The sequence below is a fragment of the Misgurnus anguillicaudatus genome, chromosome 18, assembly GCF_027580225.2.
Source record: "Misgurnus anguillicaudatus chromosome 18, ASM2758022v2, whole genome shotgun sequence".
Classification (NCBI taxonomy): Eukaryota; Metazoa; Chordata; class Actinopteri; order Cypriniformes; family Cobitidae; genus Misgurnus; species Misgurnus anguillicaudatus.
In genome coordinates, this window is record NC_073354.2 from 29156232 (window position 1) to 29179620 (window position 23389).

Sequence of the window (23389 nt, forward strand, 5' to 3'; positions counted from 1 at the left end):
CACCCACTGGAATCCACCTCTGAAGTAAAATGCTGACAATAAATCTGTAGGGGAATAAAGATCATTGTTTAGCTTTTTTTCATTAAATGTTTCAATAAAAACATATACAGATATTTATAATTATGCAAAAAACAAAGTATAATATACAAACAAACAAGTTATTACCTGAAAGAAAAAAATCTGTGTATAATGTCCCTCCTCCACCCACTGGAATCCACCTCTGAATTAAAATGCTGACAATAAATCTGTAGGGGAAAAAAGTTCATTGTTTAGATTTTTTTCATTAAATGTTTCAATAAAAACATATACAAATATTTATAATAATTATGCAATAAACAAAGTATAATAAACAAACAAACAAGTTACCTGAAAGACAAAAATCTGTGTATAATGGCCCTCCTCCACCCACTGGAATCCACCTCTGAATTAAAATGCTGACAATAAATCTGTAGGGGAATAAAGTTAATTGTTTAGCTTTTTTTCATTAAATGTTACTTTCAATAAAAACATATACAAATATTTATAATAATTATGCAATAAACAAAGTATAATAAACAAACAAACAAGTTACCTGAAAGACAAAAATTGTGTATAATGGCCCTCCTCCACCCACTGGAATCCACCTCTGAATTAAAATGCTGACAATAAATCTGTAGGGGAATAAAGTTAATTGTTTAGCTTTTTTTCATTAAATGTTAGTTTCAATAAAAACATATACAAATATTTATAATAATTATGCAAGAAACAAAGTATAATATACAAACAAACAAACAAGTTATTACCTGAAAGAAAAAAAATTGTGTATAATGGCCCTCCTCCACCCACTGGAATCCACCTCTGAATTAAAATGCTGACAATAAATCTGTAGGGGAAAAAAGTTCATTGTTAAGCTTTTTTCATTAAATGTTACTTTCAATAAAAACATATACAAATATTTATAATATTTATGCAAGAAACAAAGTATAATAAACAAACAACAAGTTATTAAAAAAATTGTGTATAATGGCCCTCCTCCACCCACTGGAATCCACCTCTGAAGTAAAATGCTGACAATAAATCTGTAGGGGAATAAAGTTAATTGTTTAGCTTTTTTTCATTAAATGTTACTTTCAATAAAAACATATACAAATATTTATAATAATTATGCAATAAACAAAGTATAATAAACAAACAAACAAGTTACCTGAAAGACAAAAATTGTGTATAATGGCCCTCCTCCACCCACTGGAATCCACCTCTGAATTAAAATGCTGACAATAAATCTGTAGGGGAATAAAGTTAATTGTTTAGCTTTTTTTCATTAAATGTTACTTTCAATAAAAACATATACAAATATTTATAATAATTATGCAATAAACAAAGTATAATAAACAAACAAACAAGTTACCTGAAAGACAAAAATTGTGTATAATGGCCCTCCTCCACCCACTGGAATCCACCTCTGAAGTAAAATGCTGACAATAAATCTGTAGGGTAAAAAAGTTCATTGTTTAGCTTTTTTCAATAAATGTTTCAATAAAAACATATACAAATATTTATAATAATTATGCAAGAAACAAAGTATAATAAACAAACAAACAAGTTACCTGAAAGACAAAAATTGTGTATAATGGCCCTCCTCCACCCACTGGAATCCACCTCTGAAACAAAGTATAATATACAAACAAACAAGTTATTACCTGAAAGAAAAAAAATTGTGTATAATGGCCCTCCTCCACCCACTGGAATCCACCTCTGAATTAAAATGCTGACAATAAATCTGTAGCGGAAAAAAGTTCATTGTTTAGCTTTTTTTCATTAAATGTTAGTTTCAATAAAAACATACACTGTAAAAAATAAATTGTTGGCTCAATGAATTATTTTTTAGTAACTAGTTCCACAGAAATTTTACGTTCACTCAATTTCTGTCTCCAAAGTGTTACCTGGATTGATGTTTTTTAGTTGGCCCAAATTTGACTCAAATATAAAAAAGTATGTTGGCTCAATTAGCTTTATAGTTCATTCAACTAAAATGTTTTAATCAGTTGAATCTTTAAAAACTTACAGCAAAGACTCTGTCAATTAAAATTTAAGTATTCACTCAATGTTTTATGTGTTACTTCAATTAATATTTATTATTTGGGATTTTTTTAATAACATTTTTAAATTATTTATCAAATAATTTATGCTGGTGTTGTAAACAAAATAATTAACTTCAGTCACATAAAAACAAAAGCTTTTTATTCACTTATCATACAGACTGAACATACAGAATTAAGTCTTTAAATAGAGGGCATAAAACAGTCCAAAAAGCCTCCAAAGTCAGTCAGAACATCTCCAGGGCCATTTAGGAGACTTTCCTCAGCCAGTCCAAGCGGAGACTGTCTCGCTATGTATCCCTCTGAGGAATATAAACACACAAACATACATAAATCCATGTTTAATATAATAAAGCTTGACGGTGAAAGACTTTATTCCCTAAATAACGTTAATGTTAGGCCAAATTTCCCTCAGACATCACACATACAGTAATTAAACACTATTGGGCGCTTTTCTCGGACAGGGCTTTTCACTGACTAAAATAACTTACTGACATCTCTTAACATATGAGTGCTATTGTTTTGTCTCAAAATGCACGCCAGTATTGTATTATATAAGGTTTGTTTGTAAAAATGTCCCAATTATAATAAAGACCGAGTTCTAAACTCTGTCCGGTAAACCAACACTATATCCAGGCTTTTTATCTTAACTAAAATAGCTCCACTTTACTTCGGTCACATAACATAACACACTTCTAATATATCTTTACAAAAATATAATTACAAAAACGTCGAGTATTTGCGTCTTTGCCAATTAATATATTCTAAAATTAACATTTAATTACAAACACTTACCTGACGTGAACTTGAGGAAACGGCTGACTTGCGTCCTTCCTTGTGTGAACCAGTAAGTGATTCCAGGTGTTGCGTGCGGATTGATCTCAGATGAAATGACCTGTGATCCAGATCCTTCCGAGTTAAAACATTTTAAATTCAAAATACACAGACGCACGCGCATACATACATACATACATACATACACACGCGCGAGCACGCGCGCGCACACACGCACGCACACGGGTACTACACACACGGGTATATTTAGAAGTTTTATTTAAGATTGTTATGATATTGGGACTATTTCTCCACTCGCACCTTCAGCTCTGAAGTTCAAATTCGCAGGCAGTACGCAGCCCGGTTATAACAAATGTGAAAGATATGAAATATCATTCAACAGCGATATCATTTAAGTGCAATCCTAAAATATGATTTAAAACATACCGGTAAACCTTTTATTATTAAGTATAAGAAATTAAAATGAATTAAATCGCATGTTTAAACGCCACAGAAATATCAGAGCCAGCAGTCGATTTCTGATGCGCTTGCCGAGGCGAGGCTGCGCTGGGCGGGGTGTGAGCGCTTAAGTGTCTGTGATTTTCTGGAGCTCTTCTGGAGCTCATCTCCGTCCGAAAGTGTCCGAGCACATTTTTAAATAGACGCTATCTATATTAACCGACCGCATATTTAAACTTAAAGCACATACATTCACGCCTGAACAACTCTTAAAATTACATTTTGTTACCAAATAACAGTAATATTATGAGCATTTTGTTGTCAGGAAACATAGCTGTCATAAGTCCACATATTGACCAGATTTGTCTTAATTAGTTCAGTCAACACTAGCCATTCTGAATGTTGACTGAATTTGAAAATAACCATTCACTTAATGTTTTAAACACAGATTTATCTAGACTTAAAATAATATGTCTTCTCAACTAGCTCAAACAAAAAAATTGGTTTAACTTATATATTTTTGCCCTTCCAACATTTCATTAATTGGATTTTTTACAGTGTATACAAATATTTATAATACTTATGCAAGAAACAAAGTATAATAAACAAACAACAAGTTATTAAAAAAAGTTGTGTATAATGGCCCTCCTCCACCCACTGGAATCCACCTCTGAATTAAAATCCTGGCAAATAATCTGTAGCGGAAAAAAGTTCATTATTTAGCTTTTTTCAATAAATGTTTCAATTAAAACATATACAGATATTTATAATTATGCAAGAAACAAAGTATAATAAACAAACAAACAAGTTATTTACCTGAAAGAAAAAAAATGTGTATAATGTCCTTCCTCCACCCACTGGAATCCACCTCTGAATTAAAATGCTGACAATAAATCTGTAGGGGAATAAAGATCATTGTTTAGCTTTTTTCATTACACGTTTCAATAAAAACATATACAGATAATTATAATAATTATGCAAGAAAAAAGTATAATAAACAAACAAACAAACAAACAAGTTATTACCTGAAAGAAAAAAAATTGTGTATAATGGCCCTCCTCCACCCACTGGAATCCACCTCTGAATTAAAATGCTGACAATAAATCTGTAAGTGAATAAAGTTAATTGTTTAGCTTTTTTTCATTAAATGTTAGTTTCAATAAAAACATATACAAATATTTATAATAATTATGCAAGAAACAAAGTATAATAAACAAAAAACAAGTTATTACCTGAAAGACCAAAAATGGTGTATAATGGCCCTCCTCCACCCACTGGAATCCACCTCTGAATTAAAATGCTGACAATAAATCTGTAGGGGGAAAAGTTCATTGTTTAGCTTTTTTTCATTAAATGTTTCAATAAAAACATATACAAATATTTATAATAATTATGCAAGAAACAAAGTATAATAAACAAACAAACAAGTTACCTGAAAGACAAAAATTGTGTATAATGTCCCTCCTCCACCCACTGGAATCCACCTCTGAAGTAAAATGCTGACAATAAATCTGTAGGGTAAAAAAGTTCATTGTTTAGCTTTTTTCAATAAATGTTTCAATAAAAACATATACAAATATTTATAATAATTATGCAAGAAACAAAGTATAATAAACAAACAAACAAGTTACCTGAAAGACAAAAATGGTGTATAATGGCCCTCCTCCACCCACTGGAATCCACCTCTGAAGTAAAATGCTGACAATAAATCTGTAGGGTAAAAAAGTTCATTGTTTAGCTTTTTTCAATAAATGTTTCAATAAAAACATATACAAATATTTATAATAATTATGCAAGAAACAAAGTATAATAAACAAACAAACAAGTTACCTGAAAGACAAAAATGGTGTATAATGGCCCTCCTCCACCCACTGGAATCCACCTCTGAATTAAAATGCTGACAATAAATCTGTAGGGGAATAAAGTTAATTGTTTAGCTTTTTTTCATTAAATGTTACTTTCAATAAAAACATATACAAATATTTATAATAATTATGCAATAAACAAAGTATAATAAACAAACAAACAAGTTACCTGAAAGACAAAAATTGTGTATAATGTCCCTCCTCCACCCACTGGAATCCACCTCTGAATTAAAATGCTGACAATAAATCTGTAGGGGTAAAAGTTCATTGTTTAGCTTTTTTCAATAAATGTTTCAATAAAAACATATACAAATATTTATAATAATTATGCAAGAAACAAAGTATAATAAACAAACAAACAAGTTACCTGAAAGACAAAAATGGTGTATAATGGCCCTCCTCCACCCACTGGAATCCACCTCTGAATTAAAATGCTGACAATAAATCTGTAGGGGAATAAAGTTAATTGTTTAGCTTTTTTTCATTAAATGTTACTTTCAATAAAAACATATACAAATATTTATAATAATTATGCAATAAACAAAGTATAATAAACAAACAAACAAGTTACCTGAAAGACAAAAATTGTGTATAATGGCCCTCCTCCACCCACTGGAATCCACCTCTGAATTAAAATGCTGACAATAAATCTGTAGGGGGAAAAGTTCATTGTTTAGCTTTTTTTCATTAAATGTTTCAATAAAAACATATACAGATATTTATAATTATGCAATAAACAAAGTATAATAAACAAACAAACAAGTTAAGAAAAAAAATTGTGTATAATGGCCCTCCTCCACCCACTGGAATCCACCTCTGAATTAAAATGTTGACAATAAATCTGTAGGGGAATAAAGTTCATTGTTTAGCTTTTTTTCAATAAATGTTTCAATAAAAACATATACAAATATTTATAATAATTATGCCAGAAATAAAGTATAATAAACAAACAAACAAGTTATTACCTGAAAGAAAAAAAAATTGTGTATAATGTCCCTCCTCCACCCACTGGAATCCACCTCTGAATTAAAATGCTGACAATAAATCTGTAGGGGAAAAAAGTTCATTGTTTAGCTTTTTTCAATAAATGTTTCAATAAAAACATATACAGATATTTATAATTATGCAATAAACAAAGTATAATAAACAAACAAACAAGTTAAGAAAAAAAAATTGTGTATAATGGCCCTCCTCCACCCACTGGAATCCACCTCTGAATTAAAATGTTGACAATAAATCTGTAGGGGAAAAAAGTTCATTGTTTAGCTTTTTTCAATAAATGTTTCAATTAAAACATATACAGATATTTATAATAATTATGCAAGAAACAAAGTATAATAAACAAACAAACAAGTTACCTGAAAGACAAAATATGTGTATAATGGCGCTCCTCCACCCACTGGAATCCACCTCTGAATTAAAATGCTGACAATAAATCTGTAGGGGAATAAAGTTAATTGTTTAGCTTTTTTTCATTAAATGTTAGTTTCAATAAAAACATATACAAATATTTATAATAATTATGCAAGAAACAAAATATAATAAACAAAAAAACAAACAAACAAGTTATTTACCTGAAAGAAAAAAAAATTGTGTATAATGGCCCTCCTCCACCCACTGGAATCCACCTCTGAATTAAAATGCTGACAATAAATCTGTAGGGGAAAAAAGTTCATTGTTAAGCTTTTTTTCATTAAATGTTACTTTCAATAAAACATATACAGATATTTATAATTATGCAAGAAACAAAGTATAATAAACAAAAAACAAGTTATTACCTGAAAGACCAAAAATGGTGTATAATGGCCCTCCTCCACCCACTGGAATCCACCTCTGAATTAAAATGCTGACAATAAATCTGTAGGGGAATAAAGATCATTGTTTAGCTTTTTTTCAATAAATGTTTCAATAAAAACATATACAGATATTTATAATTATGCAAAAAACAAAGTATAATATACAAACAAACAAGTTATTACCTGAAAGAAAAAAATCTGTGTATAATGTCCCTCCCCCACCCACTGGAATCCACCTCTGAATTAAAATGCTGACAATAAATCTGTAGGGGAAAAAAGTTCATTGTTTAGATTTTTTTCATTAAATGTTTCAATAAAAACATATACAAATATTTATAATAATTATGCAAGAAACAAAGTATAATAAACAAACAAACAAGTTACCTGAAAGACAAAAATTGTGTATAATGGCCCTCCTCCACCCACTGGAATCCACCTCTGAATTAAAATGCTGACAATAAATCTGTAGGGGAATAAAGTTAATTGTTTAGCTTTTTTTCATTAAATGTTACTTTCAATAAAAACATATACAAATATTTATAATAATTATGCAAGAAACAAAGTATAATAAACAAACAAACAAACAAGTTATTACCTGAAAGAAAAAAATCTGTGTATAATGGCCCTCCTCCACCCACTGGAATCCACCTCTGAATTAAAATGCTGACAATAAATCTGTAGGGGAAAAAAGTTCATTGTTTAGCTTTTTTTCATTAAATGTTTCAATAAAAACATATACAAATATTTATAATAATTATGCAAGAAACAAAGTATAATAAACAAACAAACAAACAAGTTATTACCTGAAAGAAAAAAATCTGTGTATAATGGCCCTCCTCCACCCACTGGAATCCACCTCTGAATTAAAATGCTGACAATAAATCTGTAGGGGAATAAAGTTCATTGTTTAGCTTTTTTCATTAAATGTTAGTTTCAATAAAAACATATACAAATATTTATAATAATTATGCAAGAAACAAAGTATAATAAACAAACAAACAAACAAGTTATTACCTGAAAGAAAAAAAATTGTGTATAATGGCCCTCCTCCACCCACTGGAATCCACCTCTGAATTAAAATGCTGACAATAAATCTGTAGGGGAAAAAAGTTCATTGTTTAGCTTTTTTTCATGACATGTTTCAATAAAAACATATACAGATATTTATATTAATTACACAAGAAACAAAGTATAATAAACAAACAAACAAGTTATTACCTGAAAGAAAAAAATGTGTATAATGGCCCTCCTCCACCCACTGGAATCCACCTCTGAATTAAAATGCTGACAATAAATCTGTAGGGGAATAAAGTTAATTGTTTAGCTTTTTTTCATTAAATGTTTCAATAAAAACATATACAAATATTTATAATAATTATGCAAGAAACAAAGTATAATAAACAAACAAACAAGTTACCTGAAAGACAAAAATTGTGTATAATGGCCCTCCTCCACCCACTGGAATCCACCTCTGAATTAAAATGCTGACAATAAATCTGTAGGGGAATAAAGTTAATTGTTTAGCTTTTTTCATTAAATGTTAGTTTCAATAAAAACATATACAAATATTTATAATAATTATGCAATAAACAAAGTATAATAAACAAACAAACAAGTTAAGAAAAAAAAATTGTGTATAATGGCCCTCCTCCACCCACTGGAATCCACCTCTGAATTAAAATGTTGACAATAAATCTGTAGGGGAAAAAAGTTCATTGTTTAGCTTTTTTCAATAAATGTTTCAATTAAAACATATACAGATATTTATAATAATTATGCAAGAAACAAAGTATAATAAACAAACAAACAAGTTACCTGAAAGACAAAAAATGTGTATAATGGCCCTCCTCCACCCACTGGAATCCACCTCTGAATTAAAATGCTGACAATAAATCTGTAGGGGAATAAAGTTAATTGTTTAGCTTTTTTTCATTAAATGTTAGTTTCAATAAAAACATATACAAATATTTATAATAATTATGCAAGAAACAAAATATAATAAACAAAAAAACAAACAAACAAGTTATTTACCTGAAAGAAAAAAAAATTGTGTATAATGGCCCTCCTCCACCCACTGGACTTCTGAATTAAAATGCTGTCAATTAATCTGTAGGGGAAAAAAGTTCATTGTTAAGCTTTTTTTCATTAAATGTTACTTTCAATAAAACATATACAGATATTTATAATTATGCAAGAAACAAAGTATAATAAACAAAAAACAAGTTATTACCTGAAAGACCAAAAATGGTGTATAATGGCCCTCCTCCACCCACTGGAATCCACCTCTGAATTAAAATGCTGACAATAAATCTGTAGGGGAAAAAAGTTCATTGTTTAGATTTTTTTCATTAAATGTTTCAATAAAAACATATACAAATATTTATAATAATTATGCAAGAAACAAAGTATAATAAACAAACAAACAAGTTACCTGAAAGACAAAAATTGTGTATAATGGCCCTCCTCCACCCACTGGAATCCACCTCTGAATTAAAATGCTGACAATAAATCTGTAGGGGAATAAAGTTAATTGTTTAGCTTTTTTTCATTAAATGTTACTTTCAATAAAAACATATACAAATATTTATAATAATTATGCAAGAAACAAAGTATAATAAACAAACAAACAAACAAGTTATTACCTGAAAGAAAAAAATCTGTGTATAATGGCCCTCCTCCACCCACTGGAATCCACCTCTGAATTAAAATGCTGACAATAAATCTGTAGGGGAAAAAAGTTCATTGTTTAGCTTTTTTTCATTAAATGTTTCAATAAAAACATATACAAATATTTATAATAATTATGCAAGAAACAAAGTATAATAAACAAACAAACAAACAAGTTATTACCTGAAAGAAAAAAATCTGTGTATAATGGCCCTCCTCCACCCACTGGAATCCACCTCTGAATTAAAATGCTGACAATAAATCTGTAGCGGAATGAAGTTAATTGTTTAGCTTTTTTCATTAAATGTTAGTTTCAATAAAAACATATACAAATATTTATAATAATTATGCAAGAAACAAAGTATAATAAACAAACAAACAAACAAGTTATTACCTGAAAGAAAAAAAATTGTGTATAATGGCCCTCCTCCACCCACTGGAATCCACCTCTGAATTAAAATGCTGACAATAAATCTGTAGGGGAAAAAAGTTCATTGTTTAGCTTTTTTTCATGACATGTTTCAATAAAAACATATACAGATATTTATATTAATTACACAAGAAACAAAGTATAATAAACAAACAAACAAGTTATTACCTGAAAGAAAAAAATGTGTATAATGGCCCTCCTCCACCCACTGGAATCCACCTCTGAATTAAAATGCTGACAATAAATCTGTAGGGGAATAAAGTTAATTGTTTAGCTTTTTTTCATTAAATGTTTCAATAAAAACATATACAAATATTTATAATAATTATGCAAGAAACAAAGTATAATAAACAAACAAACAAGTTACCTGAAAGACAAAAATTGTGTATAATGGCCCTCCTCCACCCACTGGAATCCACCTCTGAATTAAAATGCTGACAATAAATCTGTAGGGGAATAAAGTTAATTGTTTAGCTTTTTTCATTAAATGTTAGTTTCAATAAAAACATATACAAATATTTATAATAATTATGCAAGAAACAAAGTATAATAAACAAACAAACAAGTTATTACCTGAAAGAAAAAAAATTGTGTATAATGGCCCTCCTCCACCCACTGGAATCCACCTCTGAATTAAAATGCTGACAATAAATCTGTAGGGGAATAAACTTAATTGTTTAGCTTTTTTCATTAAATGTTACTTTCAATAAAAACATATACAAATATTTATAATATTTATGCAAGAAACAAAGTATAATAAACAAACAACAAGTTATTAAAAAAATTGTGTATAATGGCCCTCCTCCACCCACTGGAATCCACCTCTGAATTAAAATGCTGACAATAAATCTGTAGGGGAAAAAAGTTCATTGTTTAGCTTTTTTTCATTAAATGTTTCAATAAAAGCATATACAAATATTTATAATAATTATGCAAGAAACAAAGTATATTAAACAAACAAACAAACAAGTTACCTGAAAGACAAAAATTGTGTATAATGGCCCTCCTCCACCCACTGGAATCCACCTCTGAATTAAAATGCTGACAATAAATCTGTAGGGGAATGAAGTTAATTGTTTAGCTTTTTTCATTAAATGTTAGTTTCAATAAAAACATATACAAATATTTATAATAATTATGCAAGAAACAAAGTATAATAAACAAACAAACAAGTTATTACCTGAAAGAAAAAAAATTGTGTATAATGGCCCTCCTCCACCCACTGGAATCCACCTCTGAATTAAAATGCTGACAATAAATCTGTAGGGGAATAAAGTTAATTGTTTAGCTTTTTTTCATTAAATGTTAGTTTCAATAAAAACATATACAAATATTTATAATAATTATGCAAGAAACAAAGTATAATAAACAAACAAACAAGTTATAACCTGAAAGAAAAAAAATTGTGTATAATGGCCCTCCTCCACCCACTGGAATCCACCTCTGAATTAAAATGCTGACAATAAATCTGTAGGGGAATAAACTTAATTGTTTAGCTTTTTTCATTAAATGTTACTTTCAATAAAAACATATACAAATATTTATAATATTTATGCAAGAAACAAAGTATAATAAACAAACAACAAGTTATTAAAAAAATTGTGTATAATGGCCCTCCTCCACCCACTGGAATCCACCTCTGAATTAAAATGCTGACAATAAATCTGTAGGGGAAAAAAGTTCATTGTTTAGCTTTTTTTCATTAAATGTTAGTTTCAATAAAAACATATACAAATATTTATAATAATTATGGAAGAAACAAAATATAATAAACAAAAAAACAAACAAACAAGTTATTTACCTGAAAGAAAAAAAAATTGTGTATAATGGCCCTCCTCCACCCACTGGAATCCACCTCTGAATTAAAATGCTGACAATAAATCTGTAGCGGAAAAAAGTTCATTGTTAAGCTTTTTTTCATTAAATGTTACTTTCAATAAAACATATACAGATATTTATAATTATGCAAGAAACAAAGTATAATAAACAAACAAATAAGTTACCTGAAAGAAAAAAAATTGTGTATAATGGCCCTCCTCCACCCACTGGAATCCACCTCTGAATTAAAATGCTGACAATAAATCTGTAGCGGAAAAAAGTTCATTGTTAAGCTTTTTTTCATGAAATGTTACTTTCAATAAAACATATACAGATATTTATAATTATGCAAGAAACAAAGTATAATAAACAAACAACAAGTTATTAAAAAAATTGTGTATAATGGCCCTCCTCCACCCACTGGAATCCACCTCTGAATTAAAATCCTGGCAAATAATCTGTAGCGGAAAAAAGTTCATTATTTAGCTTTTTTCAATAAATGTTTCAATTAAAACATATACAGATATTTATAATTATGCAAGAAAAAAAGTATAATAAACAAACAAACAAACAAACAAGTTATTACCTGAAAGAAAAAAAATTGTGTATAATGGCCCTCCTCCACCCACTGGAATCCACCTCTGAATTAAAATGCTGACAATAAATCTGTAAGTGAATAAAGTTAATTGTTTAGCTTTTTTTCATTAAATGTTACTTTCAATAAAAACATATACAAATATTTATAATAATTATGCAAGAAACAAAGTATAATAAACAAAAAACAAGTTATTACCTGAAAGACCAAAAATGGTGTATAATGGCCCTCCTCCACCCACTGGAATCCACCTCTGAATTAAAATGCTGACAATAAATCTGTAGGGGGAAAAGTTCATTGTTTAGCTTTTTTTCATTAAATGTTTCAATAAAAACATATACAAATATTTATAATAATTATGCAAGAAACAAAGTATAATAAACAAACAAACAAGTTACCTGAAAGACAAAAATTGTGTATAATGTCCCTCCTCCACCCACTGGAATCCACCTCTGAAGTAAAATGCTGACAATAAATCTGTAGGGGAATAAACTTAATTGTTTAGCTTTTTTCATTAAATGTTAGTTTCAATAAAAACATATACAAATATTTATAATAACAACGCAGTCTCACACCCATGGCGTCAATATTTGACGACACTTGACCATGCGTCAATATGTTGACGCGGAGGGTACCCCTTTCGCGTCATTTTTTGACGAACTAGGGACTTCAATACTATGAGGTACGCGAAATTCTCTTTCCTATTTTCTTACCATTTTCTACCATTTTCGCGTCAGTTTAGGGTTAGATTTACATAATGACATCCCTACCCAAACCTATCCCTAACCCCAATGTCAGGTGAGAACTGTTTAATTTCGCGTACCTCATAGTATTGAAGTCCCTAGTTCGTCAAAAAGTGACGCGAAAGGGGTACCCTCCGCGTCAACATATTGACGCATGGTCAAGTGTCGTCAAATATTGACGCCATGGGTGTGAGACTGTGTTGATAATAATTATGCAAGAAACAAAGTATAATAAACAAACAAACAAGTTATTACCTGAAAGAAAAAAAATTGTGTTTAATGGCCCTCCTCCACCCACTGGAATCCACCTCTGAATTAAAATGCTGACAATAAATCTGTAGGGGCAAATTATAATTGTTTAGCTTTTTCTCCATTAAATGTTTAAATAAAATCATATACAGATATTTATAATTATGCAAAAAACAAAGTATAATATACAAACAAACAAGTTATTACCTGAAAGAAAAAAATCTGTGTATAATGTCCCTCCTCCACCCACTGGAATCCACCTCTGAATTAAAATGCTGACAATAAATCTGTAGGGGAAAAAAGTTCATTGTTTAGATTTTTTTCATTAAATGTTTCAATAAAAACATATACAAATATTTATAATAATTATGCAATAAACAAAGTATAATAAACAAACAAACAAGTTACCTGAAAGACAAAAATCTGTGTATAATGGCCCTCCTCCACCCACTGGAATCCACCTCTGAATTAAAATGCTGACAATAAATCTGTAGGGGAATAAAGTTAATTGTTTAGCTTTTTTTCATTAAATGTTACTTTCAATAAAAACATATACAAATATTTATAATAATTATGCAATAAACAAAGTATAATAAACAAACAAACAAGTTACCTGAAAGACAAAAATTGTGTATAATGGCCCTCCTCCACCCACTGGAATCCACCTCTGAATTAAAATGCTGACAATAAATCTGTAGGGGAATAAAGTTAATTGTTTAGCTTTTTTTCATTAAATGTTAGTTTCAATAAAAACATATACAGATATTTATAATTATGCAAGAAACAAAGTATAATATACAAACAAACAAGTTATTTTACCTGAAAGAAAATAAATTGTGTATAATGGCCCTCCTCTACCCACTGGAATCCACCTCTGAATTAAAATGCTGACAATAAATCTGTAGGGGAATAAACTTAATTGTTTAGCTTTTTTTATTAAATGTTACTGTCAATAAAAACATATACAAATATTTATAATAATTATGCAAGAAACAAAGTATAATAAACAAACAACAAGTTATTACCTGAAAGAAAAAAAATTGTGTATAATGGCCCTCCTCCACCCACTGGAATCCACCTCTGAATTAAAATGCTGACAATAAATCTGTAGGGGAAAAAAGTTCATTGTTTAGCTTTTTTTCATTAAATGTTTCAATAAAAACATATACAAATATTTATAATAATTATGCAAGAAACAAAGTATAATAAACAAACAAACAAGTTACCTGAAAGACAAAAATTGTGTATAATGGCCCTCCTCCACCCACTGGAATCCACCTCTGAATTAAAATGCTGACAATAAATCTGTAGGGGAATAAAGATCATTGTTTAGCTTTTTTTCATTAAATGTTTCAATAAAAGCATATACAAATATTTATAATAATTATGCAAGAAACAAAGTATAATATACAAACAAACAAGTTATTACCTGAAAGAAAAAAAATTGTGTATAATGGCCCTCCTCCACCCACTGGAATCCACCTCTGAATTAAAATGCTGACAATAAATCTGTAGGGGAATAAACTTAATTGTTTAGCTTTTTTCATTAAATGTTACTTTCAATAAAAACATATACAAATATTTATAATATTTATGCAAGAAACAAAGTATAATAAACAAACAACAAGTTATTAAAAAAATTGTGTATAATGGCCCTCCTCCACCCACTGGAATCCACCTCTGAATTAAAATGCTGACAATAAATCTGTAGGGGAAAAAAGTTCATTGTTTAGCTTTTTTTCATTAAATGTTTCAATAAAAGCATATACAAATATTTATAATAATTATGCAAGAAACAAAGTATAATAAACAAACAAACAAGTTACCTGAAAGACAAAAATTGTGTATAATGGCCCTCCTCCACCCACTGGAATCCACCTCTGAATTAAAATGCTGACAATAAATCTGTAGGGGAATAAAGTTAATTGTTTAGCTTTTTTTCAATAAATGTTTCAATAAAAACATATACAAATATTTATAATAATTATGCAAGAAACAAAGTATAATAAACAAACAAACAAGTTACCTGAAAGACAAAAATTGTGTATAATGGCCCTCCTCCACCCACTGGAATCCACCTCTGAATTAAAATGCTGACAATAAATCTGTAGGGGAATAAAGTTAATTGTTTAGCTTTTTTTCATTAAATGTTAGTTTCAATAAAAACATATACAAATATTTATAATAATTATGCAAGAAACAAAGTATAATATACAAACAAACAAGTTATTACCTGAAAGAAAAAAAATTGTGTATAATGGCCCTCCTCCACCCACTGGAATCCACCTCTGAATTAAAATGCTGACAATAAATCTGTAGCGGAAAAAAGTTCATTGTTTAGCTTTTTTTCATTAAATGTTAGTTTCAATAAAAACATATACAAATATTTATAATACTTATGCAAGAAACAAAGTATAATAAACAAACAACAAGTTATTAAAAAAATTGTGTATAATGGCCCTCCTCCACCCACTGGAATCCACCTCTGAATTAAAATGCTGACAATAAATCTGTAGGGGAAAAAAGTTCATTGTTTAGCTTTTTTTCATTAAATGTTAGTTTCAATAAAAACATATACAAATATTTATAATAATTATGGAAGAAACAAAATATAATAAACAAAAAAACAAACAAACAAGTTATTTACCTGAAAGAAAAAAAAATTGTGTATAATGGCCCTCCTCCACCCACTGGAATCCACCTCTGAATTAAAATGCTGACAATAAATCTGTAGCGGAAAAAAGTTCATTGTTTAGCTTTTTTTCATTAAATGTTAGTTTCAATTAAAACATATACAAATATTTATAATACTTATGCAAGAAACAAAGTATAATAAACAAACAACAAGTTATTAAAAAAATTGTGTATAATGGCCCTCCTCCACCCACTGGAATCCACCTCTGAATTAAAATCCTGGCAAATAATCTGTAGCGGAAAAAAGTTCATTATTTAGCTTTTTTTCATTAAATGTTACTTTCAATAAAACATATACAGATATTTATAATTATGCAAGAAACAAAGTATAATAAACAAACAAATAAGTTACCTGAAAGAAAAAAAATTGTGTATAATGGCCCTCCTCCACCCACTGGAATCCACCTCTGAATTAAAATCCTGGCAAATAATCTGTAGTGGAAAAAAGTTCATTATTTAGCTTTTTTCAATAAATGTTTCAATTAAAACATATACAGATATTTATAATTATGCAAGAAACAAAGTATAATAAACAAACAAACAAGTTATTTACCTGAAAGAAAAAAAATGTGTATAATGTCCTTCCTCCACCCACTGGAATCCACCTCTGAATTAAAATGCTGACAATAAATCTGTAGGGGGAAAAGTTCATTGTTTAGCTTTTTTTCATTAAATGTTTCAATAAAAACATATACAAATATTTATAATAATTATGCAAGAAACAAAGTATAATAAACAAACAAACAAGTTACCTGAAAGACAAAAATGGTGTATAATGGCCCTCCTCCACCCACTGGAATCCACCTCTGAATTAAAATGCTGACAATAAATCTGTAGGGGAATAAAGTTAATTGTTTAGCTTTTTTCATTAAATGTTACTTTCAATAAAAACATATACAAATATTTATAATAATTATGCAAGAAACAAAGTATAATAAACAAAAAACAAGTTATTACCTGAAAGACCAAAAATGGTGTATAATGGCCCTCCTCCACCCACTGGAATCCACCTCTGAATTAAAATGCTGACAATAAATCTGTAGGGGGAAAAGTTCATTGTTTAGCTTTTTTTCATTAAATGTTAGTTTCAATAAAAACATATACAAATATTTATAATAATTATGCAAGAAACAAAGTATAATAAACAAAAAACAAGTTACCTGAAAGACAAAAATCTGTGTATAATGGCCGTCCTCCACCCACTGGAATCCACCTCTGAATTAAAATGCTGACAATAAATCTGTAGGGGAATAAAGTTAATTGTTTAGCTTTTTTTCATTAAATGTTACTTTCAATAAAAACATATACAAATATTTATAATAATTATGCAATAAACAAAGTATAATAAACAAACAAACAAGTTACCTGAAAGACAAAAATTGTGTATAATGGCCCTCCTCCACCCACTGGAATCCACCTCTGAATTAAAATGCTGACAATAAATCTGTAGGGGAATAAAGTTAATTGTTTAGCTTTTTTCATTAAATGTTAGTTTCAATAAAAACATATACAAATATTTATAATAATTATGCAAGAAACAAAGTATAATAAACAAACAAACAAGTTATTACCTGAAAGAAAAAAAATTGTGTATAATGGCCCTCCTCCACCCACTGGAATCCACCTCTGAATTAAAATGCTGACAATAAATCTGTAGGGGAATAAACTTAATTGTTTAGCTTTTTTCATTAAATGTTACTTTCAATAAAAACATATACAAATATTTATAATATTTATGCAAGAAACAAAGTATAATAAACAAACAACAAGTTATTAAAAAAATTGTGTATAATGGCCCTCCTCCACCCACTGGAATCCACCTCTGAATTAAAATGCTGACAATAAATCTGTAGGGGAAAAAAGTTCATTGTTTAGCTTTTTTTCATTAAATGTTTCAATAAAAGCATATACAAATATTTATAATAATTATGCAAGAAACAAAGTATATTAAACAAACAAACAAACAAGTTACCTGAAAGACAAAAATTGTGTATAATGGCCCTCCTCCACCCACTGGAATCCACCTCTGAATTAAAATGCTGACAATAAATCTGTAGGGGAATGAAGTTAATTGTTTAGCTTTTTTCATTAAATGTTAGTTTCAATAAAAACATATACAAATATTTATAATAATTATGCAAGAAACAAAGTATAATAAACAAACAAACAAGTTATTACCTGAAAGAAAAAAAATTGTGTATAATGGCCCTCCTCCACCCACTGGAATCCACCTCTGAATTAAAATGCTGACAATAAATCTGTAGCGGAAAAAAGTTCATTGTTTAGCTTTTTTTCATTAAATGTTAGTTTCAATAAAAACATATACAAATATTTATAATATTTATGCAAGAAACAAAGTATAATAAACAAACAACAAGTTATTAAAAAAATTGTGTATAATGGCCCTCCTCCACCCACTGGAATCCACCTCTGAATTAAAATGCTGACAATAAATCTGTAGGGGAAAAAAGTTCATTGTTTAGCTTTTTTTCATTAAATGTTAGTTTCAATAAAAACATATACAAATATTTATAATAATTATGGAAGAAACAAAATATAATAAACAAAAAAACAAACAAACAAGTTATTTACCTGAAAGAAAAAAAAATTGTGTATAATGGCCCTCCTCCACCCACTGGAATCCACCTCTGAATTAAAATGCTGACAATAAATCTGTAGCGGAAAAAAGTTCATTGTTAAGCTTTTTTTCATTAAATGTTACTTTCAATAAAACATATACAGATATTTATAATTATGCAAGAAACAAAGTATAATAAACAAACAAATAAGTTACCTGAAAGAAAAAAAATTGTGTATAATGGCCCTCCTCCACCCACTGGAATCCACCTCTGAATTAAAATGCTGACAATAAATCTGTAGCGGAAAAAAGTTCATTGTTAAGCTTTTTTTCATTAAATGTTACTTTCAATAAAACATATACAGATATTTATAATTATGCAAGAAACAAAGTATAATAAACAAACAAATAAGTTACCTGAAAGAAAAAAAATTGTGTATAATGGCCCTCCTCCACCCACTGGAATCCACCTCTGAATTAAAATCCTGGCAAATAATCTGTAGCGGAAAAAAGTTCATTATTTAGCTTTTTTCAATAAATGTTTCAATTAAAACATATACAGATATTTATAATTATGCAAGAAACAAAGTATAATAAACAAACAAACAAGTTATTTACCTGAAAGAAAAAAAATGTGTATAATGTCCTTCCTCCACCCACTGGAATCCACCTCTGAATTAAAATGCTGACAATAAATCTGTAGGGGAATAAAGATCATTGTTTAGCTTTTTTCATTACACGTTTCAATAAAAACATATACAGATAATTATAATAATTATGCAAGAAAAAAAGTATAATAAACAAACAAACAAACAAACAAGTTATTACCTGAAAGAAAAAATAATTGTGTATAATGGCCCTCCTCCACCCACTGGAATCCACCTCTGAATTAAAATGCTGACAATAAATCTGTAAGTGAATAAAGTTAATTGTTTAGCTTTTTTTCATTAAATGTTACTTTCAATAAAAACATATACAAATATTTATAATAATTATGCAATAAACAAAGTATAATAAACAAACAAACAAGTTACCTGAAAGACAAAAATTGTGTATAATGGCCCTCCTCCACCCACTGGAATCCACCTCTGAAGTAAAATACTGACAATAAATCTGTAGGGTAAAAAAGTTCATTGTTTAGCTTTTTTCAATAAATGTTTCAATAAAAACATATACAAATATTTATAATAATTATGCAAGAAACAAAGTATAATAAACAAACAAACAAGTTACCTGAAAGACAAAAATTGTGTATAATGGCCCTCCTCCACCCACTGGAATCCACCTCTGAATTAAAATGCTGACAATAAATCTGTAGGGGAATAAAGTTAATTGTTTAGCTTTTTTTCATTAAATGTTAGTTTCAATAAAAACATATACAAATATTTATAATAATTATGCAAGAAACAAAGTATAATATACAAACAAACAAGTTATTACCTGAAAGAAAAAAAATTGTGTATAATGGCCCTCCTCCACCCACTGGAATCCACCTCTGAATTAAAATGCTGACAATAAATCTGTAGGGGAATAAACTTAATTGTTTAGCTTTTTTCATTAAATGTTACTTTCAATAAAAACATATACAAATATTTATAATAATTATGCAAGAAACAAAGTATAATAAACAAACAACAAGTTATTACCTGAAAGAAAAAAAATTGTGTATAATGGCCCTCCTCCACCCACTGGAATCCACCTCTGAATTAAAATGCTGACAATAAATCTGTAGGGGAAAAAAGTTCATTGTTTAGCTTTTTTTCATTAAATGTTTCAATAAAAACATATACAAATATTTATAATAATTATGCAAGAAACAAAGTATAATAAACAAACAAACAAGTTACCTGAAAGACAAAAATTGTGTATAATGGCCCTCCTCCACCCACTGGAATCCACCTCTGAATTAAAATGCTGACAATAAATCTGTAGGGGAATAAAGATCATTGTTTAGCTTTTTTTCATTAAATGTTTCAATAAAAGCATATACAAATATTTATAATAATTATGCAAGAAACAAAGTATAATATACAAACAAACAAGTTATTACCTGAAAGAAAAAAAATTGTGTATAATGGCCCTCCTCCACCCACTGGAATCCACCTCTGAATTAAAATGCTGACAATAAATCTGTAGGGGAATAAACTTAATTGTTTAGCTTTTTTCATTAAATGTTACTTTCAATAAAAACATATACAAATATTTATAATATTTATGCAAGAAACAAAGTATAATAAACAAACAACAAGTTATTAAAAAAATTGTGTATAATGGCCCTCCTCCACCCACTGGAATCCACCTCTGAATTAAAATGCTGACAATAAATCTGTAGGGGAAAAAAGTTCATTGTTTAGCTTTTTTTCATTAAATGTTTCAATAAAAGCATATACAAATATTTATAATAATTATGCAAGAAACAAAGTATAATAAACAAACAAACAAGTTACCTGAAAGACAAAAATTGTGTATAATGGCCCTCCTCCACCCACTGGAATCCACCTCTGAATTAAAATGCTGACAATAAATCTGTAGGGGAATAAAGTTAATTGTTTAGCTTTTTTTCATTAAATGTTAGTTTCAATAAAAACATATACAAATATTTATAATAATTATGCAAGAAACAAAGTATAATAAACAAACAAACAAGTTACCTGAAAGACAAAAATTGTGTATAATGGCCCTCCTCCACCCACTGGAATCCACCTCTGAATTAAAATGCTGACAATAAATCTGTAGGGGAATAAAGTTAATTGTTTAGCTTTTTTTCATTAAATGTTACTTTCAATAAAAACATATACAAATATTTATAATAATTATGCAATAAACAAAGTATAATAAACAAACAAACAAGTTACCTGAAAGACAAAAATTGTGTATAATGGCCCTCCTCCACCCACTGGAATCCACCTCTGAAGTAAAATGCTGACAATAAATCTGTAGGGTAAAAAAGTTCATTGTTTAGCTTTTTTCAATAAATGTTTCAATAAAAACATATACAAATATTTATAATAATTATGCAAGAAACAAAGTATAATAAACAAACAAACAAGTTACCTGAAAGACAAAAATTGTGTATAATGGCCCTCCTCCACCCACTGGAATCCACCTCTGAATTAAAATGCTGACAATAAATCTGTAGGGGAATAAAGTTAATTGTTTAGCTTTTTTTCATTAAATGTTAGTTTCAATAAAAACATATACAAATATTTATAATACTTATGCAAGAAACAAAGTATAATAAACAAACAACAAGTTATTAAAAAAATTGTGTATAATGGCCCTCCTCCACCCACTGGAATCCACCTCTGAATTAAAATGCTGACAATAAATCTGTAGGGGAAAAAAGTTCATTGTTTAGCTTTTTTTCATTAAATGTTAGTTTCAATAAAAACATATACAAATATTTATAATAATTATGGAAGAAACAAAATATAATAAACAAAAAAACAAACAAACAAGTTATTTACCTGAAAGAAAAAAAAATTGTGTATAATGGCCCTCCTCCACCCACTGGAATCCACCTCTGAATTAAAATGCTGACAATAAATCTGTAGCGGAAAAAAGTTCATTGTTAAGCTTTTTTTCATTAAATGTTACTTTCAATAAAACATATACAGATATTTATAATTATGCAAGAAACAAAGTATAATAAACAAACAAATAAGTTACCTGAAAGAAAAAAAATTGTGTATAATGGCCCTCCTCCACCCACTGGAATCCACCTCTGAATTAAAATCCTGGCAAATAATCTGTAGCGGAAAAAAGTTCATTATTTAGCTTTTTTTCATTAAATGTTACTTTCAATAAAACATATACAGATATTTATAATTATGCAAGAAACAAAGTATAATAAACAAACAAACAAGTTATTTACCTGAAAGAAAAAAAATGTGTATAATGGCCCTCCTCCACCCACTGGAATCCACCTCTGAATTAAAATGCTGACAATAAATCTGTAGCGGAAAAAAGTTCATTATTTAGCTTTTTTCAATAAATGTTTCAATTAAAACATATACAGATAATTATAATAATTATGCAAGAAACAAAGTATAATAAACAAACAAACAAACAAACAAGTTATTTACCTGAAAGAAAAAAAATTGTGTATAATGGCCCTCCTCCACCCACTGGAATCCACCTCTGAATTAAAATGCTGACAATAAATCTGTAGGGGAATAAAGATCATTGTTTAGCTTTTTTTCATTACACGTTTCAATAAAAACATATACAAATATTTATAATAATTATGCAAGAAACAAAGTATAATAAACAAACAAACAAACAAACAAGTTATTACCTGAAAGAAAAAAAATTGTGTATAATGGCCCTCCTCCACCCACTGGAATCCACCTCTGAATTAAAATGCTGACAATAAATCTGTAAGTGAATAAAGTTAATTGTTTAGCTTTTTTTCATTAAATGTTAGTTTCAATAAAAACATATACAAATATTTATAATAATTATGCAAGAAACAAAGTATAATAAACAAAAAACAAGTTATTACCTGAAAGACCAAAAATGGTGTATAATGGCCCTCCTCCACCCACTGGAATCCACCTCTGAATTAAAATGTTGATAATAAATCTGTAGGGGAAAAAAGTTCATTGTTTAGCTTTTTTCAATAAATGTTTCAATTAAAACAT

The 23389-nt window shown here is 28.6% G+C and overlaps 4 long non-coding RNA genes across 4 annotated transcripts in view; all 4 read right to left on the reverse strand.

The window, feature by feature from the left end:
• LOC141350347 (uncharacterized) overlaps nt 1–23389 on the reverse strand; it is a 73649-nt gene that overhangs the window by 38595 nt on the left and 11665 nt on the right. The window lies entirely within an intron of this gene.
• Nucleotides 2199–3730, reverse strand: LOC141350602 (uncharacterized). The gene is made up of 2 exons (XR_012358711.1): nt 2874–3730; nt 2199–2380 (listed from the first exon to the last, which is right to left on the reverse strand). It is a non-coding gene; the product is annotated as an uncharacterized lncRNA (long non-coding RNA).
• Nucleotides 8189–22699, reverse strand: LOC141350346 (uncharacterized). The gene is made up of 3 exons (XR_012358453.1): nt 22621–22699; nt 10238–10315; nt 8189–8268 (listed from the first exon to the last, which is right to left on the reverse strand). It is a non-coding gene; the product is annotated as an uncharacterized lncRNA (long non-coding RNA).
• On the reverse strand, nt 16514–18844 carry LOC141350343 (uncharacterized). The gene is made up of 3 exons (XR_012358450.1): nt 18761–18844; nt 16722–16800; nt 16514–16600 (listed from the first exon to the last, which is right to left on the reverse strand). It is a non-coding gene; the product is annotated as an uncharacterized lncRNA (long non-coding RNA).